Here is an 18,944-nt window from a genome sequence, read left to right on the forward strand (position 1 = left end):
CAATTGTTCCTCTTACGAGAGCTTTGAAAAATCTGGCGCAAGAGTTGAACATCAGAGAAATATATTAAAGTGTGCGATATCAAAGTTAAATTTATTTTTATAATTTATTCTATAAATTAATTCCTACGGGCTAGTATACAATTTACTTGCAATATAACAGGCCATAAAAATTAAAGCTCGGACAAGCTTGGGATCGAATCAGTTTGATTTATTCATTGCGGGATCGTATAACTTTAAATATTATAAACGTAACTGCTTTAGTTTTATAACCACGATTCTGTGGAAAGCTCTCTAAATATATCACCCTTGATATACTCCCAGCGCTTTAGTTCTGTGTGAGGAATTCCAGAAGGTAAAAGGGTCCTCGAATCTAATTAGGTGTACAAAAACTGGGGCAGTGTAATTTCCTCAGTTCACGGAGTTTAACGTTTACCCAGGAAAAGTACAATTATATGCTAAGTAATATCAAAATTAGTTGTTCTTGTTACTCTTCCAACGTAATCGGTTGGCCGGTCCGTGGCTTTCACAAAGAGAGCAAGTTTGAAGAGCGTTCGGCTGATGGTTGGCCATGAAAACCTTTTTCACTCGACACCCTTTTTTTTCCTACACTTTTCTTTAACTTTGCACCATTTTGACGAATCTTTTCCATGGCCAGCTCTCGCCATCTTAAGAGGACTCAGCTTGCAAAGCTCTCGAAAGGATTCTTCGGAGTTAAAGACCTTGCATAGCTGATGACGGTACACAATGCCTCAAATTTCTTGAAGCAGAGACTCAATCGTCCCATGATATTTTTTACACGTCCATTATTCCCCCTATACCTGATCTAATACAATACAAAATAGTACTAATTTAATAATAACGTTCAAAGCATATTTAATTTCATAAAATAACCATCCAGGATGCTTCCGATGACCTGGAATTCCCATTCGTGCATTGAACCGATTCCTTAACGGGCGAGGCGATGCAAGGAAAAGCGAAGACGCGTTTTAAAGCTGCAGTTTCATAAACGGGTTTGTTTACATAACAGTAATAGCGCAATTATTACAAGTCTGCAGTAGCTGGACTCGCTATTTGTCACCGCTCCTTTTCCTTTCTTTCCTCGTCCCTCCTGGGCGTCTTCTAGTCTAGTCGTCCAGGTATTCTCCTTTTAACTCAGATTATCTCTGACTGCTGTCTCTTTCCTTCTCACCGGTATAATGCGCTGGTCGTCTCTTTTTTCTTGAACCCGCCATCGGGCTCTCGCCAAGACATAATAAAAGCCAACTCCTGTCGGAAGCTGCGCAATTTCACCGGAAATGGTTTCCGTAACTGCGTCATGGCGATCGGCGACAGGCCTTATACCCGATATCAGTGACCAGTGGCTTAACGGTCCTCGTAAATCATTCCTCGGGAAATGAGCCATGGACCATTTGGACACTGAGAGTCTTTACGAGGTGGAATGCAACGCTGCTCTTTCGAGTTGTGTGTGGGCTGCCTTGATTTATTCTGCAATCGGCTACCTTGCTAATAGACGGGTATCGGGACGATTTCCGGCGATTCGTCACACCTGACTTGCGCCGGTACAGCGGAAATTGATTATTTCTAGCGATGGTCATTGCGCGTTAACGTAATCACGTGTACACCTGTCCACGAGTTCCCGCGTTGACAATCGCGGGGCATATTGTTATAAGTAGGAGTTACACGCTGTAGATAGGTACTGATATGTGATATAAAAAAGTATTGCACACCCATCTAGAAGATTTTTACTCATAATAGATTTTAAGAGTTTTCTGAATACGATTGGAACATTTTAAGAAACCGAGAGGGTGAGAAGTGTAAGTAATTATATAAATGATAATTACGTTAAAACTGTTTGTCACTTTTATCTATAAACAATAAACTGCAAATATATGTGTATGTATGTTAGGAATTGTTATTTGAAATATAATAATTAAATTGCACGTTTCCGGAAATTCTTGCACGCGATTCAATGATCAATTGCAGGTCGTACGTTAACATTTCTAGGTAGGGGACAAGTGGAATCCGGATATACGTGCAAATGGCAGTACCGCGTACTCGCCTGTTGATCAATTCGCGACCTGGAATAATGTAGATAATTGGTCACTCGGGAATTCCTTAATCCAGTTTTAAGACTCTGGTATGTCGTCAATGGTCATAATCGTATCTTATGGCGGCGGATGTGTGCCAAATAAGGAAACCCCTCCGAGTAGATATTTAGCGTTCAATCAGCGTTCAATCAGCGGTCAATCAGCAACACAGATGTCTTGAGAATTCAAAAAGAAGAATTGAAACCTGTTATCTTGAGAATTCTCCGATTCGTTTATAAAAACATTCGATTTATTCAGTTATAGTTCTCTGTTCTCACGCCAAGTTTCACGTTCAAATCATTACATCTGAATTCCCGATTTCAATAATTCAATTCAATGGAGTATCACGGAACCTTCACATTGGATTTATACCTGCAAAGTATCCGAAACTATTTATTATTGCTTGTAAAATGCATTTGTAAAGTAGTATGATATATGTTAAGTATAATAAGAGGAAAAATATTTAGATATCTTATTTAATGCAATAAGATACCCGTAGCCCCTTCCTAAAACAATAAAAGATATATCACAAAAGTGTATTAATCTTTTGTCATATCGTTTCGCTGCTCATCACGTTCATATTTTTGATTTTTCGACTTGCTCTTTCCAAAACGACCGGTCGCGCGATTTCCCCCGAAATTTCGGTATTTGCATATTTGGGCCGCTATTTGGTGGCGATGATATTTTGCGGGTGGAGATATTAATGCCAGGCGAATATGGTAATATAACGCGAACGAGCATGCGTTAATAATCGAAAAGTATGACAGGTGGAAAACGCGAAACGGTCGATAACATTGGTAATGCCTGGCCCTGGGCGTTTCGTTCTACGATGTTACATTTGGACTCAGTTTTCGAAAATTGGATTTACAATGAAGAAGAAGCGCAGCTTCCAATGAACGATTTTGGGCCCGTTCAAGAAGTCCATTTTTATAAGTGCTCCGCAGCTGGAAAGCTCGTCTTTGTTTCGTTTTATTTTGCAGCTGCAAATTACCGCGACTTTCTAGTCTACTTCCTCTCGAGCCTATTACGATGGCAAAATTATCGGGAAGTTTCAGCAAACTTCCGCCTATCGTGGGCTTCATTTAATTATGACATTAAATCACGTCTGTCCGCTCTATATTACTGGGTAATAAAGTGCATGGGGTTGCTTATGAGACTCCGGAGAGGAGAAATGAAAACCGGTAGGGAAAAGTATGAATCACTTACATTTACATTGAAGCGTAAATAATCTCTGGTTTAGTGAGATAAATATCGTTGAAAATACACTATATCGGATAAATATTAAAAGTACCACGGACACCTGTACACATTTTTTGCATAGTAAAGTATTCTCATTTACAGTTGTGATAATAATTTTTGAGGTAAGTAGTTAAAATAAAGTGAAAACTATTACGATAAACCTGTCCTTTATTTTGCCTTAGGAATTTTTCATGATAATTAAAAAAGTGATAATGTATTAATTAGTAGTGAGCGTTCAGTTTCCAAGCAAGATAAAGATTTCTAGTGTTTTCGTCGTTCCTGACTATCGGATGTGGTCAAAGAATAGCTAGAAATCATTTTCATATTTAATAAATGATTCAGAGTTATGGCCATTGCGTTTTCAATAAAGTCCCTAACAGGGGCACATCTTATACGTGCTCTCATTTGCACGGAGAAACGTGCAACTGCTTTATGTCCTTCCTCGATCGTGACTTCGACACGAATGCGAATTTGTAGAATTTATAAGATGCACGTCGTCGAGCCTGGGAAATAACTTTTCGAAATGCTGTAAGAGCCTTCGTCTCGTCAGCATTTATTTTCCATGCATACCTAAAAGCGGACCTACGTTTTATGAAATAAATTATCCCGACGGAACAAAAATACAAAGTATCCTATTCCAACGCCGAAACCGTATCCTTTATTCGGCTTCGTGCGTTTTCGCGCTGCGAATTAAAATTACAATTTTCATTGCACATCCTCGCTACCAGCGATATATCGTAACACGGACTCGTAACAATTATTGGTTTTTCAAATATTTGCGTCGTACCGAGTAATGTACCGTAGCACTCGCCCATAAACTTAACCGAACGTCAGTATTAAAAGCAAATGGTCGTTCGAGATTTACTCATCAATAAAAATGTCCGAATATAAACTCGGCGAACTGCAAATACGACGTCATTCTACGCCGGCGGAAGTGGTGCATTTAGCGTATTCCATAATGCATTTAAAAATCGTTGACAAACCCGGAGGAACAGCCATGACCCTCCATAATGTATCGCGAGGAGTACCTTCCCCGTACACAAAGGAGTTAATATTGAATGGTTCACGCCGCGTTTCGGGATAACGCTTTCGCTCTTCCGAAACCATTTTCTTCCGTAAATAAACAAGGCGTTTCCTGCGAACGGCGTTTCCTTGCGCATCGGTCTCATTAAAATCTCATTTTTGAGCGTTTCCTCGCGCATCCAGGAACGTTGCAGCTGAGCTCGCAATCGGATCATCCCTTACGAGGGCGCGAATCTATATCAAAGTTTACGCGCGATAAACATGTCAAAATATCCCATATAAAGCACGCCGGGGGTGTAATTTTGGGCCGCGCGGTTTCATGGCCAAGGGAATCCTCTTTCTCGTCTCGTTCGAGGGCCTCGAGAGCGTCGTCCTGGCGGGATATTCGCGCCTTTCGTTTTCACGAACTGTCCGGAACTGGTCCGTGGTGGTGTCCGCGGACACGGGGAACATGGCGAGCACGGCAACACCACGGTGACGGACCTCCGGGTGAAATTGTGCGATGCAATTTGTAAAGGCTCCGCGAGACTCGGCGGGCCACCCCCGCGGCGGGGCAGATTTATTTTCGGAGGGGTCACGGGGCCAATTTGAATTTCCCGCGTGAAACTGTCATCTGAAATATGCAACGCTAACCACCGGTGGCCACGGCACGCCGAGTGTTATGAAATATTAAGCCGCGTTTAAATAATTGCGGGGGCCACCTCATCCACTTGGCCCTTCCAGTTCTCGTCCCGCTCCTAGTACCCTCTTCACCTTTTAAGTCCCTCCTTCCCTCCCCGGCCCTTCGGCTTTCCCTCATTTTCTCTCCTTTCCCTCCTTCTGCACCTTCCGGCCGTTCTGTACGGGAAAAACGAGCAAAATAACCAGCGGTGGCGCACCTCGCTCATTGCTGCCCTTCGCTGCGAATTCCCAGCGAGGGGCTCGACCTGAATTAGAGTCCGGTCAAGCTTCACCTGGGAGGATCGGACCTCTAGATATGGCTTTTTTTTCAGAATCCGTGGTCTTTCAAACATTTTCCGGGTTGCGGTGAAAAGAACGCGTCGGTTGGAACTCGGGAGTGAAAGGAATTTCCCATTAAGCTGGACAGAAACGACATTGTCATGTCTTGCGGTCTGGACGAGCTTGCTCTTTTAAACAGGATAACTACAGGATATGACGCTTGTAACCAATAATGTGTCATGAAAAAACGTGATTGCAAGTATGGCGGCGTTGTGGCTTGGTAAGAGTGTGGGTAAAATCAGTGGAAGCAAAGAACGGGAAAGAAAGTGGCACTCACTTAAAATTTCATATTCTCATTCTTTATCAATTTCATTGTCTTGATGACGGATCTGAATATGTGACTTTTCAAATTGAAGGTGATTGAAAATTTACTAGCCACGCACTTACACATATTACCGGTTATCGGTTTCATGATTAATGCCGCGAATTAAATTTGTTATTAATAATTTCTCATTGCCGCATTTGATGACGATCGCAATGCAATTACTAATAATCCTCGTGCGCACTCAATTACCGATATAGATAAATGTCAAAGTGGTAATAGGCAGCAATTTGTATGATGCCTAAATCATGCGGATTACGGTCTTCATAGATCAACTTTACACGGACATGGTACCAGATGTCATAAATGTCCCGTACTTAGTAATAACGATCGTGCGGAAATATTTGTATGCGACTCTCATCGCTTCATACATCTTTCATAACGAAATGTCTCCATTACGGTCATAAATAATTTCTGTCTTTTATTGCTTGGATAAGAATCTGTTGCTGTTAGAAGATTTGAAAAGACTGTATTTTCTGCATTCGAAGTGTCGAAATTTATATCACAAGCGTTTAGTATATTTTGTGGACTTATAATCTCTACAAAGGTTATAGCAAATAACCGATAATATTGTTAGAAAACTATTATACTTTTTATACATATTTACGTTTCAGAAAAGTTTGTTTCGATGTTTTCCACTGTTTTAATTTACAGCCGAACTGCGATAACGGTCATAGGATATTGAAAAAAAGTAAATGATCATGTAATAATAAAACTACTGGTAAAAATATTGAAATTAAAAGAACTAGTGACAAGAATGCACTTTTCTGATTTTTAGAACAATTGACTTTCGAAATATGATCAAATATACCATTTCTAAATGTGCACTTGAATTCATGAAAAGCATCGCGTTTTTGTCCACCCAATTCTTTTCTTTTCTCATTTTTCTCTAATATTGAGTTTTAGCAATGACTCTTTTCAACATTTCTACACCTTGCAGGTTAATTTATCATACGCATTTGAATCGAAGAGTTAATCTTGAAAGATATACATGAAAGTTGCTTTTGTCATACTAAATTCAAATAGTAGAGTAACCGCATCTTTTATTTCAATATATACGAAGTCAGAAAATAAGAGAAATTGTATAAAAATTATTATAATTTTAGTATCAACGTTCCAAGTAGGTCATAATCATTCCATTTCTCTCATTACTCCAGCAAATGCGTTGCCTGCAAAAAACGAGGATTTTATTCCTGCTGGGTTTACTTTAGAATGGACAGATATTTGTCGAAGTCGATCAATAAGTCAGGAGTCGGCAATGACTCATGATTTGCACGGTGGTTCCTTCGATTTTTGCACACTGTTGTACAGCAAAAAGCTTTCAGGGGGGTTGGAATAATACATGTGCAAGGCTGAGTTAGCGTATATACGTATTCCCAGATAGTAGTAACTACCGACGAAAGTAAACGCACTTTCGGTGGGAACAATTAATAGTCACCTGTGAATATATTTTTTCACGGATATATTTACCTTCCAAGTAAGTAAATGACTGTTCACTACACAGAAGAACCCTTAATTAAGATGTTAATATTTTTAAGTACTTATTACATGTTTGAGACCTCGATGGCAAAGGTAACTGAAAAAAATTCATAATTGAATGTATTAACATCCCTACATAGATTATCTAATTGTAATATCTTTTAAGGATATCTACACGATTTTTATAGAAATAGAACTTAATCATTATGGTAAAATTTAAATGTATCTCGTAAATGGTATTTTTCAGCTTTGGTACCGATTTCTTTGATATTGGCACGTCTATCAAATGTTAATTAAAGATGTCCTTAATTATCACGCTTTCAGTAGAGTTTTAAGGAAACAATGCAGATTAAAGGCTCTAATAAGGCCGATAACGTGGTCGGTTCGAGTCCATTGCTCATCCGGTAACATGGGGCGAGCGTTAGTGAAGGAATATATTATTGGGTAGTTTTTAATTATAGTCATCTTGGTTTTATGACTGTATTATGACGGTAATTCTCTATGCTTTATCGTCCTCGGTACATAACGCGGTATTGCCCGGCTATCGCGACATAACGACGAATTAATTTCGAGCGATTAATTTCGATTGCTTTTGACGCGACGGGCCACTTTTATTAGTGGACAGTTGCCAGCAAGAATCGGGCAAAATGGTGCACGGGGAGCCAGTGCGCAGTCGTTTTCCTCCACTTTTGGGGCAACTAACTTCTTTTAGCCTTCGACTACCGAGCCACAAATCAGCCGGCGACCCAAAAATTTCCTACTGCGGCGTGCCAAATTTATCGCCCCAGCGAACTCCGTCGTCGTTTACATTGGATGCGTCGTTGCAGTCAAATCTGCGATTTGCTGTCCCTAGCTCAACCTACTAGCGCGAACCTTCATCCGACCAATGGGTCGTGTCGTAATTTTGCCCATCTACAAATCACAGAGTGGCCCAGATTTTCGACCCATACATTGGGCTTACGAAAACCGTGCTCCTAGGTCGTAACCGAAATACAAGAGCGCTATCGATTGCATTTAGTCGATTCTAATTGGTGCCCTCGAAGTGATAACTTCTGCCTTGTTATACCAAAGTGCTCACAATTACGGCGATTTGTAGTGATAATTGTAGTATTATGTCCACGATATGCGGGATACATATCTCGGAAATGACTTCAGAAAAATTCATCGGATTTCTCGAGGGTCATTTATTAACACGTACCCTGCTGCGTGGGGCGTGTGCCCCCCACGCTGAACTTTCCGTTCAAGCCATTTGGTATTATCATTGTAAAATGAAGAATTTTTTAAAATTTCATTACGCAGTCAATTATGGGCATCTTAACCCTTTGCACTCCGCTGTTCCCTCTCTGGGACATTCAAGTTTATTAGTGATTAGGGGGAATTGAGTTATTTCAGCGCAACTTTTTGAGACATGCATGTTTCCCTGAAGTTTTCTCTTGAAATGGCACAAGAAATCAAATCAAAATATCGTAAAATTACTAAGATATATACAAGAAATGTCAGCGGGTTTTCTGTCAGACTAGAACGTGAGAGGCATCCACATCTTCTGCGGACAATAGATTAGACAATAAACTACATATTCCCGATGTGGGACAAAGAAAACGGGACTGCATTGCGTGTTCTAACAGGAAAACACCTGGTGGCAGGCGTCAAACAACTTATTATTGTCAAACATGCACTAATCAGCCTGCAATGCATATTGGGGAGTGTTTCAAAATTTATCATACTGTACAAAATTATAAAGAATAAAATATTGATTTTTTTGCAAATATACTTTCCTCGATTTCAACCAATTCATATAAGTCCAATATCATTATAATACGTTACTTAGTTCCAAAATTATAATAAATAATGCGAGGGTCTGTAAATGTTCGTTTCTGCCGTAAAGTGGCGCTGAGTAGCTGATGGCCAACGTCCAGAATCGTTCGGAGTGCAAAGGGTTAATATTATTGCTGATGCGCTCAATTGATCGTGGGGCGTATACGCCCCACGTGGCCTGAACGGAAAGTCTTCAAAAAACGGTCTGGCAGGGAACGTGTTAATATATGGAACATCGTGGTAACGTTTTTGGTCGGGGTTCTCGAGAATAGGTCGTTCTTTCTGACTTCGTGGATTTGGGAAATGTGTTCCCAATCCAGGTTACTTTCGGCCCGAGGGGAACCCCGAAACGTGTCACCCCATTGATTGATACGCCGTGGAATTCGAAAATAAGTCACGAAGTACGGATACCGGTGCCAAAATTATTTACAGGGGAGGGGAAGTGAAACTCCTTCAGCCGCCGTGTGCAGGGAATATTAAGTTGCGAAACCCACCCTGGGAACTTCAGTTCCACCGAAAGAGGGAGATGGAGGGAAGTTTCGGTTACGACCCGCCAATCGCGTGCCGTTATCGGGCCACGGATATCGGTAATCGAAAATACGTTACCCAGCTGGGATCTCTCTGTAATGTTATTTTATTCGAATGCCAGGCAACCCTCCTATTATATTCTCCCCTGGAATGGGCAGACATCGAGTCTCGTTATCGGGGGCAATTTTACGAAAAAAGAATTGTACACATTTTCTAATCGACGTAAATACTTTAAAAATTTTAATTTCTCCAAAGGAATTGTGTCCTACACTGAAAAAGAAATTTCATTGAACCAAAGAAATATTTATTTGAACGGTACCAATGGTATAATCTTTTTCTGAGGGTAAGCATTGTATTTCGCCATTTTTTTCTTATTATCCTGGCACTTCGGCCAACTCCATTTTAATGAAAATGTCGAGAATGTTGCGAAATTTATCGGTTTTAAATTTTGCTTCGCGATTGATCGACTAATTAATTAAAATTGCGATATCATTTGGTCGTCCCACGGTAAAACATTTTAAGCATTACTCGGAAGCTTTGAATTTCAGTGTATGGCGATATTTGTTTCATGCAAGTTCCACAAGTGTACACTCACACGAATACTTTGCACCCGAAATTAATATTGCGCGGCTCGATTGAGGGAGAGGCAAACCAAAAGTGCCCAAAGCGAGAAAGAATTTATAATAATTTGATAATACCAAGTTAACAACGACCGTTGCAGGTAATTACTTTAATGGAATTCAGAGTAATTGTCAAAAGTAATTATAGATTATACCATAAAGTGACTGACGGGGACAGATTCGAAACAAAACCAATTTTCAGGGAAAAACGAGATATTCGTGAGACCATTCAAACATTTCGAATTCATCTCGTTCTCGCTACTGCAAATGTTATGGAGTTAGAGATCGTTAACATGGCCAGCAGATCCGGTCTTGTTAAATTTGCAATATGTCTCGTCCTTGTCAGACGTGTAAATATGTACCTTCGCCTCGTGCTCAAAATCGGAGATTAGATACTGATTGTTTACTTCGAATTGGCGTGCATTGTTGATCGATCAGCAAAGGGATCATTGCTGCTGTTCAAATTGAACGTCGTCGTCATTTACGTCGCATTTCTAATTAGCAAACGGATATCTGCGCTGAATCGAGTAAATTTGCAGGGGAGAACCGACCTCCTGTAATTTCGGGAATTTCACGACAGACGACGTCATTGGCGGGAATTAAGTTTCGCTGATTGAAACGGTTTGATTAGACTTCCGATATCCGATCGATATGCGCCTCGCCTCTGGCTACAATCGAAACAAATTCGCCGGCAGACATATCTAGGTGTTCGGGGGTTCATGTTTTAGATGGAAATTTCGACCATACGAGGAACTAGATACCACCCAGGAAAATTCAACGATCTGGACGAGTTTTGGGTAGTCCAAGTGACAAACATCAACGCAACCCTTAAAATGACTAGGCCCTGGAAGAAGAACTGCCCTTATGTGTCCAATAAAATATTTCCGATTTTTCTCAAGAAGTCAAGGAAAAATTTGTCTAATAACGTCCCCTTACCTCTTAAATTAAAAAAGTAATATTTCGCCAAAAAGAGTAACCACAGTGGTCTAAATCCATGATTATTAGACTTTAATAATACTGTCCTATTGGTTATTAAATTTAAATAATATATATGACATGATAAATAATATAATATGTATCGGCAACTTTGAGAGTAATAGTGGCTAGATCAGGTTCGATTATTAATATACCTTGATAAGACATGTTCTAATGGAGGATGCAGTTATGGGCGCATAGTCGATTACCTCAAAGGACACGGAGCTTATTCGAATTGGCGACGTTATTAAAAAGGACATACCGACTTTGTCGTAGGGACCGAACGTGTCCAAGGGCTAAGTATCGATAGTCGATACATCGAGTTCCATATATGTCAGGGGGTTTCAAAGGCAACGGTTCCGAGGTGCGGTATTTCATTATGCAGAGGTTCCTCATTCCGGGGCAAGAATGGAGCTTGCTATGTACCCAGAACAGAATTCACGGAAATGTAAATGTCGGTATTTCTATCGAAACATCGATAACTCGCATTTCGAGGGGCAGATCGAGAACGATTCGGGACGGTGCTTCTCCAAACTCTCGGAAGACGAGGGGCGTGATCGAGAAAGAGAGAGAGAGAGCTCTCTTCCTCTTCTGAGGATCCGAACGATTTCAATGGCACAATGGTGCAAGAAGATATAAATCTCGTGAGTGAATCCGCTTTTTCAGTATCCGCAGCCACATATGAAGGTATATTTTCGAGATACTTTCCTACCGAAGCTCCGGCTAAATCGAACCGTCAACAAAGGGAGCGAAATTTTCGCATTTCAAATTCTCATTCATAAGGAATTACCTTCTCCAAAAATCATTCATTATTTTATTACCATAGTGGATGAAATCTAGCCGTTTACACTTTATTAATACTTTCTTCCTTTAATTTCCATACGTGCATCTAAACCTTGCTCAGAGATGCAGCATTTTCTTTAAATCACATTCGATTACTTCAATGAAGGAAATAATATATTGCTATATTTTGTTTCGAGATATAAAAATAACTTTTTCAAACGAGAAATTCTGAGGTGCAGCGCCGTTCCAGGGGTGCACCGACATGCATTACGGAGAAGTCGGAAGTTGCATTTCCTGATACTGGTTCAGGTGTCTCCTTGATAATAATTCATTCACCTTTATATGTGATTCTTTATGTGGCAGTTTCCCTCGGAGAAAGAAATTCTACGAGGCAGCAGGAGTGAAAGAAATGCACATACGCGATACATGCAGGTGACTCGTGCAGAAACGTGTCTCTGAGGCTCCCCCGATGTAATCGGATTTCGCAGGGGATCGTATAATAAGCCGTGCATTCAAATGGTCGGTCGTGTGAATTCGCAGGGAGGTAATGACAAAGGTTCAGGGAATGCCTTTGTGGTTTCATTATCGGCAAATGGACTTTACCTTGTTAACGCTGCATTTTGAAGCTAATGCTTCGCGCTCGTGCCTATTGACAACGGGTAGATACTTCTAATGGCCAGCAATTTCTGCCAATTAGTGAAACAACTTGTCTTCATTAATCCTCTGATTATTACATGCAGCTTAACAGGAAATTTAAGTCCTTGAATAATTTTCAACAAATATTATTACCGGGATATTAATTCACGGCGAATGTTGAATTTATTGAAAAATCGTAATTACTGTACTTGTACATAAGCACAGTCTGGACATGAGCTTGCATACATTATCTTGATAAATTTCTGCGAAGTGAGGTTAATGCAAGAGAAGAGGTATGTCATTAAACACTCATAATTTCACTCACTCACTGTCTAGTGTATTATCAAATGACCACATAAGAAATGCATGTAGCTGCAATTGCTGACCGAAAGTGTTCGGAAAGACATCCGTTGATGCTGCGCAGTAAGTTTATATCAATAATAACACGGCACTTAGCATAATCGACGTAACGAATTATTTTGCTTAACGACCGAATCGATATACCATGAGAAATATCCGGTAATGATAGCGGCACAGGTAAGGGCAAAAGGAAAGCGAGTCCGCTCGCACTGGAAATTGGGCAACATTTGCAATGCATATTGCAATATTGGTGTAAACGAGCCGTGAACGTTGCCAAACGTTCGTTTAACGTAGCTGTAGCAACTGCACTTTTACCCGCTTCTCAGGAGTAAATGAGCCTCCACGTAAATAAATAAAGAAATAAGTCGAAAGGAAAGGACTAAATCGGTTTCACTGTGCGTTATACCTATTTACTCGAAGGCAAGACAACCGCAAGCCACGATAATGCACATTATTCCCGGGGTTCTTTCTGCGTTTTTCTATTAAGGGACCATTAACGGGGAAATCTCGAGGGAGGAAAGAAAATGAGCGTGGTGAGGCCGCCGAGGACCTCGGGGATTCGAATTGAATTAAGAAGACTAATTTAGGCTTAATCCCCAAGTTCATTTAAAGCGTGCGCTTGAGCCTCTTAATCCTGACGGATAAAACGTCGAGACGTTCGGCGGACCCAAGGAAACTCCCAAGAAACGGAGAAACGGACTCGTGTTTGGCCGACCTCGTCCATTTTCAACCTCGCCAGATAACCCTCAAGAGCTTTCGAAAAAGCTCATTTCGGCCTGTGTTATAAAGCCGCGTCGAGGGACTCCCCGCTCCCGAGATTGTTTCCACGGATTTCCTTGGTTCCGTGTAAACACTTCCATCTTATGCAAGAGTTACCGAATTTGCATTTTTCTACCGTGCAGACGTGCACCTTTGGTAAATCCGTGCCTCCTTATTTTAATCCGGCTAGAAATGAATTTCGTTACGTGAATCGATTATCGATTACTTCCTTCCCATCGGTCGTCCTTATTTCTCCTGAAATCCGGCTTAACGTTTAATAATTAAATGATGATCGTTTATAAATGACGTTTACTTAAGGAATTACATTAAGGTGTGGAAAAAGCGATTTTGACAAAGAACAAACCACTGATATTTATTGCCAGTCGTAAACTTCGTTCCTGGAAGACATGGCTATTTCATCGGCTATAATTGTGGAAATGAGACCTAATTGCAAAATCATTTGAGACGTCACATCGTACTGCAAAGGCAAGTACTTAGAGAAATAAGCGAGTCAGTCAATCTGGGAAAACGGGCCGTCGAGTTAAGTGCTAATTTCGAATACAGATGATCCAGTTGAGATTCCGTCGAGAGTAAATCTGTCGAGTTGTCACGTCCGGGTCTAATTCAACGATTTTCTCCTGCAGCCAGAAAATCCAACTTAATTTCCAGAGGGCCTGGGGCATTAATCTCGGGGCCTCGCATTCCGACTACATCAGGTGCGCGTTATTCGAGGCGTAGCTTTATTTAAGGGATGACTCCCCGGGTTGGGGATGCGACGCGACGCCGGAACGGGAGGACATATTTCTTCTCCTCATTTCTTAATTTCGCCGTACCCTAACCCTCTATTCCCTTCGGTTACTGCATTCCAGTCTGCCGCCTTCGCCCCCACGACTTGCATATCAAAAGGTCCGTACAATCCCACCGAGACCGAGTTTACGACCCCAACCCCGACGTCGACGTCGACGACTCTCGAGGTCGCCTTAACATCGACCGGTTGTATCCCTGCACGACATTGATTCGGCCTTAACGATTCCTTCGAGACGCCTTCCGAGTAAATTCTGTTCGGTAATCAACTCAGGAGAAAAAATAAATCCGTGAAAGTATTTTTGCTGAAGTAACAAGATTTAGATTTTTCAAAATCACTTACAGACATGCTGGAATACCCCGAGTAGCAGACGTATCATGAACTATTCCTACAAATAATTATTACTATCTGTTATTACTTTAATGTAGGGTTCACGTATTATTACATATTGCGTTTGTTACTGCAAGATCGATGGAGTGCTCACCAAGTATGGGTTGGAACCGTACTTGTAATCGGAGATATTCTGTATTTTGTATTTCTGTAAGACGAGAGAAGATCATCGAAGAAACGGCGCAATGGAATGAAGTGGCTGTTACTTTAGACCATCGCGTTAAGTTAATCGATGACAATATATTTTCAGTGTTTCGTTAGCAGACCTAAACTTGAACACTCGAAAGTTCTCACTGGAGTCGGAGGGCGTGCAGACCCGAGAACAGGGGTAAGCAGAGTTCTGGATTGTCTTTAATAAAGGGTTGTTCGTAGGTACACCAAAAGTCTCGTGGCTGACGAGACTAGTAGTTTTAACTCGGGTGAAGTTTACTCGCAGTCGACGATCTCCGGCTCTCCCTTCGGGAAGAATGAAAGAATACCCTGGAGAAAGACGAAGGGAAGTTCGCCGAGAAACGTAAATTCTCCTAACGAAGTATCACTCGCGAAATCTCTGTACAAACGGTTATTAAAAGACTTTATTTAGAGCCACTGGATAAATTTAAAATGACAGTCCGCGTACACGAGAAGCCATTGACTTCAATTTATATCGACATATGGTACACGACTTCAGCAGTCACATAAATCGCAAAAAAATTGTTAATTTAAGCGTACCCGTGCATATTTACCGTTTGACCATCGTATCAACAATGCGCATCGAGAAAAATCATTTCCACTTTTACCTTTGTTCGATTCACGCGTCGATAACGCACGGGATTGGATAAAGCAAATTTACCGAAAGAAATATTTCCCTTTAACGAGGCTCCTGGTTTAATCAAACTTCCTTCCTCGGACCCGAGGGTTAATTTCTGAGAAAAACGAAAGAAAACACGAGACATAACGAAGAGAGGCGCCCCCGTGAAGTGGACGACCTGTAAATTCGGTAAGTAGCTCAACTAAACCACTATAAGAGGGGCAGAAATAGTTCCGAAATGAATAGAACCTTAAACCGAAGATATTAGAAAATTGACGCGTACGTGAAATTCATTCCCAGCAAATGTTTCTAAAATCAAAAATCATAAAGAAAATCTTTAAGAAGTAATGTACCGACATTTAAAAATCTGTAACTTCCATCTACACGGTTCATTCGTCCCTTACGATGCGTAAAACGTTTCGGAATACAAATTTTCCACCCCTCCGAGACGGCTCGTTAATCCAGCTTGCACCCCTTGGATTCGCGTTTGATATATCATTTTTTTCCCCCGAACCGAAGCACTTCGGCAAGGAATTTCACGCGCGATTCGACGCTTCCCTTGGAAGCACTTTACACCCAGTAGTTCGCTCAAGTCGGTCCCTCCTTAAACGTATGTATGCACTTCCTTCTTACGCGCTTGCTGCTTTACGAGCAGTCGCGACAAACTCGTGAAAAGCAGCTCGCGCACTTCGTCCGATCGGGAATGCAGGCACTTCCCACACGCGGTACACCGAGGTACTTTTTCAAGTGGCCTCTGCAACGGCGTGCACTTCGAGATTGAAGAGCGTTAAAAGCTCCGGGGACTCGAAGCTGCACTTCGGAAGTCGGCACCTCGTCTGCTCGGAAACGCTATCCGGTCTTCCGAGTAATGCCTTATTCGCTAAATCCACGTTTCGCCATCCCTCGCGTTTCCTCTCACTTTTCCCGGATATTAATCTGCCCGACTGTCGTTCAAGAGAAATTCGACTAACCCGAGGAAAAGCGACGCGGCTGCACGGGAAATACAGATATTCACAACACCTGTGAATCGAGGGAGAAATACTGCGTTTAATTAAAGAATTTGTCACGATTCCGGGGCTGCCAGATGAAGGTTCGCGATCTGGAGATCCGCTAAGGGCGAGGAACGGGACTAAAGATATTGACTCGATAAGAGGGTAATTTTGGAAGAAGATGTTTTGAAGGTAGTACGAATATATATATAAATGCATAATTTCTGTATTAAATGAACCAATCGGTTTCGTTCATAGCTTAAAAAATGCAGAAAAATCGCCCACTCTCGATGGCCTCGTTAAAGTTGACTTTACTCATTCAAGAGGTTCAAAAAACAACATTCATTGTCCAATTTGACACGCCAGGCTGAACATCGCAGATAATGACTAGGTCTGAGTTTCGCGCCTCTATATATATATATATTTGGCGGGAAACTCTACCGAGTTTCTTAATATATATATATATACCTAACTGCCAATTACACTTGAGCGACTGTGCGATTATAAATTACTTACGATACTCCAGAAGGAACTTCAACGAATTCACCTTGAACAATGCACGCCGCGGTTATTGAAGTTAATCTATATTTTTTATTTATTTGAAACGCGTAACCATATAGAGTTCTGTAGATTTGAAAATTAATACAGTCGTTGACAAGAGTTTAAGTTTGACCCTTATTTCAACTGGAGTAATGAAATTTTACATAACTGAATTATGTCTAAGTCGAAATTTTAGCCTACCTTAGAACCTGCGTAACATAATTAAGACCTCTTTTGGTAATATTTCAGACTTTATATCCCATTTTAGAACTTCTACGTATGAGTTAATAGGAATTACGTCCTACTTTTAAGGTCTAAAGTAGAACCTCAATTTTATAGAAGTTTACCCTTTTCTAAATTATCACAAACATTCTAAATTAACACAAACAAATAAAGCCTACAACTGCAGGTTCTAAGTTGGGTCAACATTTGGTCTCGGGTGACTGTACATTTGTTCAAAGTATCGGCACGTTTAAATCCGTTACTAGCGAGGACGACTAATGCGGTTAAAAGGAGCGAGCCAATCAATAATTATTCTATTACGAGCAACGACGTGAACCAAACGAAGGGGGTTGCAACCCCAACCTTCGTATTTTCTGCCAAAGAACGTTACACGCATCCCTCCATCTCGTCCTCCACGTCGCATCTAACCTTAACCATGAAACCCCATTAGATCATACGTGCGCGAACGCACCGTGCTTGTCCGTTCCACTGAACATCGAATTATTTACCCTCCGGTGACGTTACCTTTAACCTCCAGTAATTTAAAGAGTACGATGCCACCCATCCAGTGGACTTTAATGACCACCTCCGGGTTTCACATTCCGGATATTAAAAACTTGAAATGCACGAGTACAATGTACGCTGAAACAAGACCGCCGTGAAACTTCTGGCAGTTTATTAAAATCAATACAATGAAAAAGACGACATTCGCAAATCTCTAAATTGAACGTGATGAAGGAAAAACAATTGTAGTTGAGCGAGCCTGAGATAATCCAGCTCAGGATGTTATTAAATAAAATTATGCGTTTACGCATCTCCGGGTACGTGATATTTTCCATGGCTTTCGCGTTCACGATAATATTTTCATTCCGACTTTAAAAGAAATTAAAGGTTTAAAAATGTTACATGGAAACGGATAGGGAGATACTCGTTAATGAATTCTAGTTAGTGGAAATCATTCTCTTTGAGAGTCGCTGAAGATAACGTAAAACAAATTAAAGGTTTAAAAATTTTACAAGGAAACGGATAGGGAGATACTCGTTAATGAATTCTAGTTAGTGGAAATCATTCTCTTTCAGAGTCGCTGAAGATAACGTAAAACAAATTAAAGGTTTAAAAATGTTACAAGGAAACGGATAGGGAGATAGTCGTTAATGAATTCTAGTTAGTGGAAATCATTCTCTTTGAGAGTCGCCGAAGATAACGTAAAACAAATTAAAGGTTTAAAAATGTTACAAGGAAACGGATAGGGAGATACTCATTAATGAATTCTAGTTAGTGGAAATCATTTTCTTTGAGAGTCGCCAAAGATAACGTAAAACCGAGACGATGGATAAAAAGTGGCAACATGCATGAGAAGCTTCGATCAAGGGGCAGGTTATTTCGCTCGAGGATACGGTGACAAGGGGCTGAGCCTTTGTCGGTGGTTGACAGAGCTGTATCATAAGCCGTGGGAGACTCGGAAACCACCATGGCCCGAGGCTGTTAACTATGCGAGTATCGCATCCCAAGACAGATTTCCTCAGGGACCGATTCGAGGATCAACTTTTGAAATTCTCTGCCCAGGGCTTCATTAGCAATAA

Source organism: Orussus abietinus, unplaced genomic scaffold (genome assembly GCF_000612105.2).
Source record: "Orussus abietinus isolate OABI.00-Male unplaced genomic scaffold, Oabi_2.0 scaffold95, whole genome shotgun sequence".
NCBI lineage: Eukaryota > Metazoa > Arthropoda > Insecta > Hymenoptera > Orussidae > Orussus > Orussus abietinus.